The 9,472-nt window shown below is 46.0% G+C and overlaps 1 protein-coding gene across 3 annotated transcripts in view; it reads left to right on the top strand.

The window, feature by feature from the left end:
* Positions 1–1,098: 1,098 nt before the first annotated feature.
* The window catches only part of RGS6 (regulator of G protein signaling 6), a 264,657-nt gene continuing 256,283 nt past the window's right edge, over positions 1,099–9,472 (top strand). The window contains exons 1-2 of one of the 3 annotated variants that reach the window (XM_032189517.1): positions 1,099–1,133; positions 1,366–1,568. The gene's annotated coding sequence lies outside the window, so the exon portion shown is untranslated. Of the gene's footprint in view, positions 1,168–1,365; positions 1,569–3,098; positions 3,117–9,472 lie in introns of those variants that run through there. The other 2 variants (XM_032189516.1, XM_032189518.1) reach the window with 2 other exon arrangements.

The following is a 9,472-nucleotide window of genomic DNA, read 5'->3' as shown; positions in this document are numbered from 1 at the left end:
CAAAGCTGGGGTAAAATGACCCCTTTACTGCAGTCTGGATGAGAAATTTTTAGGAGAGCATAACCAGGTGTGTGGGAACTTTTCTACTGCTGCAGTCATCAACATAAGATGGATAACTTTATAAAAGGCATGGTTTGGATTTTTTTTTCTTCAGAATTTATCACTTGAAAAATTACAACTGTTCCAGGTACCAGTCATTGCCAGGGAGCCAGTGTGCAAGGCACGCCGCAGCCACAAGATACTGGGACATCCCTGCTTTTGGTGCCAACCAGCAGGCCCATCGCATATAAGCCTGGTTTTGATAACATCCAAATGAAGTAACTCCTCAGGATCTTAGAAAAGGGGAGAAACATGGACACTACGCAGGGGCTTTTAAGATAGGGTAGAGATGTTGGTAAATGCTCTGGGTAGAGATGCTTCCCAGCATCTGTCCGGGGGCTTCTCACAGACATTGGGGTCCTTTCAGGGTGAGTTATTTCTGGAGGAAAAGGATAGGAATAAAAATCTTATCCTATCTGCTGGAGAAGCTGGTGGAGCACATCCCTAAGAAGCGTGCAAGCTACTTTGCACAGCTAATTAATGTGTGGAAACTCATTCTAGCCAACAGCAAAGGCTTGTGCCCATGTGACGGATCTGCTTATAAGAGCTGTGCATCTCCGAGTGATTTTGTTGAAGGCGGTGTGACTGATAACGGTTTGGCGGTGCAGTAATAAACACAGAAATAAGTAAAAGCGCGGGACAGGCAGAAGGCAGACTCACACTCTGCACGGCCGCTGAAAACAGCAGGAGAACAAAAATCAGCGAAAAGGAAGAGGGAGGCTCGCAACCCGGAGCGAAGACCTCGCTGAAGGCAGGGACCTCGCAGGAGGCAGGGACTGAATCTCACCGCGGGTTTGGGCACCTGCAGGCGGCCCGAGGGCGCCGAGTTCCTCGGGGAGGGTCCGGAGCCCCTCGGCCGCCCCCAGGTACCGGCAGCGGGGCTGGGGCCGGGTCCGCCCCCGTCCCGCCCCGCCGGGCTCGGGCTGCCGGCGGGAGGCGCGGTGCGGCCGCTGCCTGCCTCCTGCCTCTCCTCCTCCTCCTCCTCCTCCTCCTCGCCGCGGCCTGAGGGGCGCTGAGCAGAGCGGCGAGGCGAGGTGGGAGAGCCCCGCGGGTGCCTCGGTTGCCAGGGTAATGGGGGCGGCCGCGGGCAGGGGGCGGGCGGGTCCCCGCTGCCCCCCGGGGGGCTCGGGCGCTGCTGGCGGGGCCCTTTGCGGGCTGGGGCCCCGCTGGGATAAAGGGGGGGAGCCCCGGGAAGGCCGGGGAAGGGGCCGGTGCCCCGCGGGGGGAACTTGGAAGCGCGGCGGTGACGGCTCCCTCCCCCGGCAGGCAGAGCCCGGAGCCCCCCGCACCCGGAGCGTCTCCGCGGGCATTCACCGGGCACAGGACTGGCGGCGAGCCGCGAGTGTTTCTCCGAGGGAAAAGCGGATTTTCCTCCAGATCACGGCACCTGCATCGACCCGAGAGGCGCCCGACGGACCCCTCTGCTCGCCCCCGCTGGACGCAGCCCTCGCCGGGGCCAGGACGGCCTGGTAAGTCACTGCGAGGGGCTGCCACCGTCCTGCCCCCGTGACACCGAAGGGTTACGGTGGCTCTCGGCTGGTTTCTGTTTTAGGAAGTGCCACCGCGTAGGGATGGGAGAGGAGGAAAAATCCGCCTTCGGTAAACGACACCACGCTGCCAAAACTCACCTTCACGCTGGCATCCCGCCCCGTGCATCAGTGGCTCCCCACCCCGGGGAACGCCGCGCTCGGGCTGTGTTGGTGCGCTTCTGTGGGAAGTGCTGGGAGAGCTGCGAGTGTGAAAAGCGCCTGGTGAAGGCACGGTGTTATTTGTAGTTGCTCGCTGAAGAAATAGCAGAAGAGGTTAACTGTAGTTCAGAGCTTTGGGGATGGAAGGCGTTTGATACCATCTTAAATGATCTCTGAGGTTGATTTGGTTTTACATAGATGCAGAAGGCTGTGCATATTTTCCTTCATCCATTTCTTTTTCCTTTTTTTTTTTTTCTTTGAATGCTAGGTTTGTCCTAATCTTGCAGCTCAGAAGAGCTAGCAATTGTTTGCTGTGGAGTTATGATTCATAACGCTTCCTCGCCAGCTGATTGTGAACGCTTCCACTATACTGCCTTGTAAATCTGCTTAAAGGAGAGGTCAGATGTTGAATTGTAGTTGTGGACTTGGAGGCATGGGGTTATAAGCACAGAATAATAGTACTTACTGCTTGAATGTGTATGTGAGATGCTGAAGAAACTGTTTAGACCCAGACAACATCGTCATTATTTTTGGATGCGCTGTTCTTTTTTCTAGCAACCCGACTAATAAAGCAGTCAGGCAAGCATTCCAATTTCCTTCCTAACTGGCTACAACTGTGGTGAACTTTTTAAATAGCGCTTTTTTTTTTTTCCTCTTAAAGTGTAGTGGTAATCAGAAATAGTTACTTGCTACATGTCACGCTGAGGTTTATAAGCAATAGATGTTTAAAGATTGCTGTTCAACCTAGCTGATGAAGTTTTCTAGTTTCCCTTTACTACCTGGCCCAATATGAAGCTGTGTGTAGGCACTGTTGATGCTGCCTGCCTTTGTTTCTCTCCGAAGCTTCCTGTGATGCAGGTAGTGCAGACATCTGTTTTAACCAAAATGACACCTGAGGGTAAGAGGAAAAAGCATGTCCTCGGTAAGCAGTGATTACCTCCTAACCCCTGATGAGGTGCTCCGGTGCCTGGCACGTAACTGGTGGAGGCCACAGGTATGCTGTAGGTGAGCAGAGCCCTGTTCATTCCTGAGAGTAACTCTGCCTTAATGCTCATGGGAGGAGAGCTGAGCACAGGGGCTGGAAATGCTGGGATCTGTCACTGTCCCCTCGAGCAGCCAAGGAGGGGAGAGAAGGAGAGGGCAGCACTGTCCCAGCAGACTGCAGCAAACTAGCAGATGGCGGGGGAAGAAAAGAAGCTGCTGTATGTGGAATAGCAGGAGGGCAAAATAGCTGCAGTGTGTCGTCTTAATGCTGTGTGTTAGTCTGTGGAGAAACTTCTGAATGTGCCGTGGCTTGTGCTTCCTGATGGAATACAAGGGTGTTGCTGGGTGATTATTTTTTTGTTCTCTTTCATAATGTGAGCCTCCAGCTTTTCAAGAATGAAGGGATAGCTAACCCAGAGGCTCTGGCTTGAAGTACCTTTGATTTCTAAATCCAACCACGCAGCTGTAAAGCAGCAGCAGGAGGGTGGGCACTTCTGCCCTTCTGAGCAGCTAGTGCGTTCTGTGTGCTGGGTGCCTGGCACTTAAGAAGCATTTCTGCAAACACATCTAGGCTCTGTAGAGGGCAGATTGTATGAGCAAACAGGTCCACAGCACTGAGCAGCTCCAGGGTGTTTCAGAGGACAAGTATTTCATCTAGTTTTCAGAGCTGACATGCCCCTGGTTCCTCGTGGGACTTTTCTCAGCTTGTTCACGATTGCATTAGTGTAAGAATTCATACTATGTTATTATAATTACAAGGAAAACTCAGGTACAATAGGATTATGATGTTGGTAATTTGGGGAGGTGTTTCTTTGTGTCAGTCTTTGAACTGCTGCCACCAACGTGGCATGAAACAGTGCTCTGCCATCTAAAGTATCAAATGAGATGTAAGCTGGGCATCGGGGCCTTGTGTTACTTCTGAAGATGTAGTAGTACTTTGAGCCCTGAACACTTGCTGCTGTCTGCATGTTAGAGAAAAGCTGACCAGGAGAAGAGCTGTGCTGGCCGAGCACATTTCAGAAGCACTTAGGTGCCCCTTGGTGATGATGGATACCTTGGGTGGTTTGCAGAAGCATCTGGACAAGTCAGTCGCTTGGTTCCTGTTGAGTTACACACCTGATTCCTCAGGCTAGAAAATTCCCTCCTTGCATCTTTGAGCACTGACACGTAGTTGAACATCTTTCTTCATATTCTGAACTGAATTGCTAAGCTCCTACACCTCTAAAAACTTTTTTTCTGCAAATTTCTGCCTTTACTCAATCTCTTAACTTCCTGTGTAGTGACCCTTTGTAATGTCAGAACGCTGCTCGAGTTGTGCCCTTGAGGTGGTGTTTTATAGGAGTTTTGATGTGGCTAGAAGGCACGCAGTCTGAAGTAATTTGAAAAATTTGGCATATCTTTATACACTTGAAAAGATAAAAATAGATGTATTATGGAGGCTAATGGGGATGGATTACCCTTATCCTTTAATGATAGAGTGACTTTTAAAGTTGTTATTTTTTTAAGGATGCTGTTAATATTAGTGAATCTGCAATGTTTTCTTAGTCCATATACATTTTACCATGAAAAGACTTCTGCATAATTTTACTTACTGTTTTTAGCTGGAGTGATAGCATAGTGTGGTGGCTGGGGAATGAACTGATTTCTGCTGTTGTGCTTTATGAAGAGAGGAGCAAGAAAGAGGAGCTAATTTGTATTTTCCTCAGTGGTTGTCAAGCTCTAGAAAGATTGTAGAGTCAAGAGAGACTGCTGCTACCCACTTGTGTCACATCACATCTCTGGCTGTTTTTTTTTTTTTTTTTTTTTTTTTTTTTTTAACTTCCCTGTAGATGATAGCAAAGATTGTGGAGGGAGATGTAGATTAAAATTTCAGCAAGCAATAGAGTTCTGGCATTTTGGTGTCCCAGGAGCTCTGCATTGTCATGCTGGAAGCAGCTCTCTGTTCCTTGACCCAAGAGCAGCAGAAGGTGGCACAGGTACTGCGCCCAGCCTGCCTGGAGGTGGTGGGGGCCATGAAGTAGCTTGGCAGTGAGGAGGAATTAGTGCATTTTTTAAAATTTTATTTTATTTTTGCCAGGAATCTTCAATTCACGAGAGTCACAAATGTCATCCCGGTGAAGAGGAATGCTATGTCATCTTTTTCACTGTACTTATAGAACCTGGCAGCAGTGGTGAAAGATTCACAGGGTAGTTAAAAGCTCCTCGGATTGATTAATACAGACCTACTGTGCTATGGGGATGTGTGCGCTGAGCAAATGAAAACTAATGGCTTGAAAGCCAGGGTTTATATGTTCAATTTATTGCTCTGTCATCCGTTATGTGAATATGGGGAAGTCACTTAATTTCATTGTGATTTAGTTTACCATTTTGTAAATGAAAATAATATTTGCCTCTGTCACAGATGTGCAACTAGTTCTAGCTCATGCCTTCACTAGTGAAACTGCAGTCTGGCATGGACGCTTATTAGGTCAATTAAAGGAGCTGCCTTCCTATGAGCATTATAGTGTAACAGCAGTGTAGTAAAGCATAGCAGCATTCATAATGCACGTGGCATATATGGCTATTTGCGGTAGTTGAGTGAGGGCATTGTGGAGTTCAGGATAGAGGAACCACTGCAGGGGGATTTTCAGGCTCTGCTGTACTGTGTGGGTGCGTGAACTCGAGCTAGCTAAGTCAGGAGTGCCTCAGATGCTTTTTACATTGTAATTACTGACATGATTTGGACTTCATTTGCATCTGTAAAGGCTATACGTTGCTGAGATAAACAGCTGGGCAGTGAAATCATAGTATATTGCATAATGTCCTTGAAGTACATGGAATGCAACCAGGGCTGTTGCATGGTGCCACATCTTCAAAAGCACCTGTGCCTTTGGGTAGCAAATTTCCCATTTAATTTTATGCAGGGCACTTGCAATTTTCCACCCTCTTGAGAATGAACATCCAGCAAGAACTCTCAGCACTTTGGGATGTTTTAAATGAGATTGCACAGTCACCGATCAATGCAGGAGTGAATTGGTTGTTATATCAACTTGCATTAGACTACTTGAAGAGAGTTTTATTTTACCAAACTCCATTTGGCACAGGGAGCTTATGTGGAGTGATTCTGAAGTGGGAATCTAACAGGTACTGGGGTATTTATTTTCTTATTTTAATATTTTGATTTTCTTGTCAGCCCATATTTGAGCATCCATTAGCTTGCACTTCTTCTCATTTAGTTTTTCTTTTTAATCAATTTTCTTTAGCTCTTTTCAACTTACTGGATATAGTGGAAACTAGAAAATGCAGTCTGTCCCCCAGAAGTAGTTTACTGTGTTTGCAATTAATTTTTTCTATGGGGCATGAGATACAAGGCGCTTCAAGAGACGGTTTGTTTGATGGATGAACTTCGTGGGCAGAATGCTCTTAGCACACCTTGACTGATCCGAAGAAGATGTTTTTTAAAAAAGGGATTTATATGGGAAGAGGGATTAGAAGTCTACCCTCAAGCATTATATTATCAGTGTAGTCAGTCATCTCGTTTTCCACAGTGAATGATTTTGGCCAGAAAGCTGGCATTGTTGCAAAACAACAAAATACAGCTTCAGCTCTTTCCTTTGCAGCTGCTCCTTGCAGGCTGATAGCACTGTATAAATACTGCAGTTGCTTGGGATCACCAATTCAGATGAAGATCAAAGTTGGGCTATGCTTCTCTTTGCATTTCTAAACTCGCATACTGCTGACGCTTATTTCAGTTGAATATTCAGCATATATTTGCTGTTACATTCTCTGCGACTATCCTTGGTAACAGCATGTTGGCTCAGAGCTTTTCCAAGAGCCCTTGTGCTCACAGCAGTATTTTTTTTTATTATTATTATTATTGGAAGGTGGAATGATGATAGGTGGGCACTCCATTTTGTTCTGAATTCTTTGGAAGGAGGATGGGTGTATTGGAGCCAATTTCTTCCTTGGTATAGCATCATTCTGGTCCATTAAATCAAAAATAAATTTGGTACACGAGTGCCAATTTTAACAATTGATTTCATAAAGGGAGATGCCTGCCTTGTTAACAAGCGATTCCTGTGTCAATATTCACCACCACCCATCCATCCACATTGCACCTTTTCTTTCAGTTGTCTTGCTCTCTTGTTTATCCGTCTGTCAAATAAAAGAAAGCTCTGAAAGTGGGAAACATCTTCCTTTTAAGTCAGCAATGCTTCTAGCACATCTTGGGTGGACAGACCAGAAAACAGGTAGTGTTTATTTCTCTCTCTCTCTCTTTTTTTTTTTTTTTTTTTTAAATGGATTCATCAGGGAATTTGGGACCTAGTCAGTGTCAGATGCTGAGCAAGTTCCTTTGTCTTGGCTTCTGCCCCTGGGTTTACTGGCTGTAATATCCAGTTATAGACAATGTTTTTCATTTTTTCTAATATCTACAAATACCTGCAGGTATAGAAATATGTAGACAGAGTATCCAAATGGGGCATGGCTGCCTGGGGAAAAGTGAGGAAAGTAATCACCTCCTGCTGTCTGTCAAGAAGCCGTGTGATCTTCTGCCAGGTAACTGAGACAGGCCACCTGTGGCTAACGTGGCACCTTGAGCGTGTAGTCATTTTATTAAAGGGCATACATAACCAGGAAAAGTAAGTGTGTGGTGACAAGTATGTAGAGAAAACAGCTGCTCGCATTAAATTATGCAGTGGGCTGAGTTTAAAAAGGTAGCCCGTCTATATGCAGGAAGCCAAGCGGCTTGGATTGCCTCATGTCCGACGGCTAGCTCTGCCCAAATGAGATGGATGGCTGTGCCCGCAGTACGTGTCCTTGGCTCAGGAGCCTCTTCTGGCCACCAGATGGTATCTCCTCTGTGTCTTGAAGATATAATGGTGGGGGTTTTGTGCTTTTGTTGTTTTTACAATGAATGTTTTAAAAAATGTGAGATTGTTTTGCAGCCCACAGGGATAAGGTTATGCATCACAGGACAGGATGTGGTGTGGGGGTCTGTGAAGTTGCACAATTTCTTGGGAAACTGGTGGAGGAATGAGTAGGAAGTTGAGAGCCTAACCTCGTGTAGGATCACCCCCACTGACTGTTGTGTGCAAGCAGTGACAGGAGAGACCTGTGCTCCAAGAACAATGCCAGCACGAGTACTGGTTTGGAGCTCTCCAGAAGGGAGCCTGGGAGCAAGCTAGCAGCCAAGCAGTGCAAGTGATCAGGAGCACAGAGCTTGCTCTCTGCCCTGGTGCTGTATGGAGATGTAGGTATCCCCACAGGATGTTTTGAGGCACGTTTTTCACTGGAAGCAGACATGCTGGTGTGTGTGTGTGTGTGCCAGCTGTGAGCTGGTACAGAGGGCAAAGGAATGGGGTCCTTGGGAACCTACGAAATTTCCCTGTCTAAATAAAATTGCTTTCTCATAAACAAAGAGGAAGTTGTTTGGCCAAAAAGTAATAATATTGAACTTTAAGGGAGGTTGCTGGAAGTGTTTATACTTTGTTACTTAAAAACAGCAACAGAGTGAATATTGTTGATAGTACTGCAGAGCTCAGCACTTGTGGGGAGGGGCAGAAAGTCTGGGGATGATCTTCCACTGGGAAAGTATTTTCAGAGGAACTTACTTGAGTTACTGTCTCATTTCCAAAGCAGTCATTGGAAGGACTTTTATGTGCTTTGGGAACTGGACTTCACTGACCAGAGGCAGACCCCCTTGGCTGCTCCTCCACTCAGGGAGCAGCGCTGTGGTACCTGGAGTGACACCAGACCCTTTACTCGGGCACTGCTGACTGTGGGGTCGCTCCCTACGCAGGAATCCCCAGTCCCCCTTTCGCTAGCACGTGGCTCCTCTGTGTTGTCCTCTAGTATGCACGACTTGTTGAATCCCTACTTTAATGAAGTAACAGTTAACCAGGAGAAGAAAGGGAACCTACAGGTTTTCTTCTTCCCAGTGCAATGATAGAGAGACTTTTGTAATGGATGGGAAATACCAACTTGATCTTAATGGGCACTAATTGAATGCGGGTTAGCTGGTTATTTTTCCCTGCCTCTTCACTGCTGTCACTTTAATAACAAGATCTATTTGATCTGAATATTGAATCAAACCAGGCAGGGATTTTTCCTACTGGGTTCAGCAGGTATGTGGCTATATGATTCCTCAGGCACGTGAAAAGCCATGTAGTCTAGATGTGTCCAGTAGCTAGAATGAAATTAGCAGGATATTAATGACGTGAAATCAATTTTTATTCTACGGTGGTGTGCTAAAGCTTCAAATCTCTTATGATTTGATGTTAGTAATACAAGTCAATGATAAGCTACTCTTGAAATACATTAATTAACTAGCACAAAGGTCATTTCCACTTACTGTTATCCCAAATTGCATTTCAGCTGAGCAGTTCTGATAGATATTTACATAGGGATTCATGTACTAGATTCTGTTTTCTAGGATTAAATTTGTGCAGATTACTCAAGCAAACCATCTCAGTTTATCTCAGATGTGCAAGAAATGTTTGCAACTGCCAATTTTGTCTATTAAGTTGACAAATTATTTATTAAATGAGGATCAAAGTCTAAATATGATCCTGTATAGGTTTGTTAAACCCAGGTGATATTTTCAAGAAATAGTTTGCCTTGCAGAATTTCTTCTAACTTGGCATTTCTTCTCTTTCTGTCTCCATTATCTATAAAACCCAGAGTCAATAAGGACTCGTAGATGGGGTAATTTCTGTGAAGCA

Source organism: Aythya fuligula, chromosome 5 (genome assembly GCF_009819795.1).
Source record: "Aythya fuligula isolate bAytFul2 chromosome 5, bAytFul2.pri, whole genome shotgun sequence".
NCBI lineage: Eukaryota > Metazoa > Chordata > Aves > Anseriformes > Anatidae > Aythya > Aythya fuligula.
Note: the sequence above shows the minus strand (reverse complement) of the source record. Positions and strands in the feature narration are given on the sequence as shown.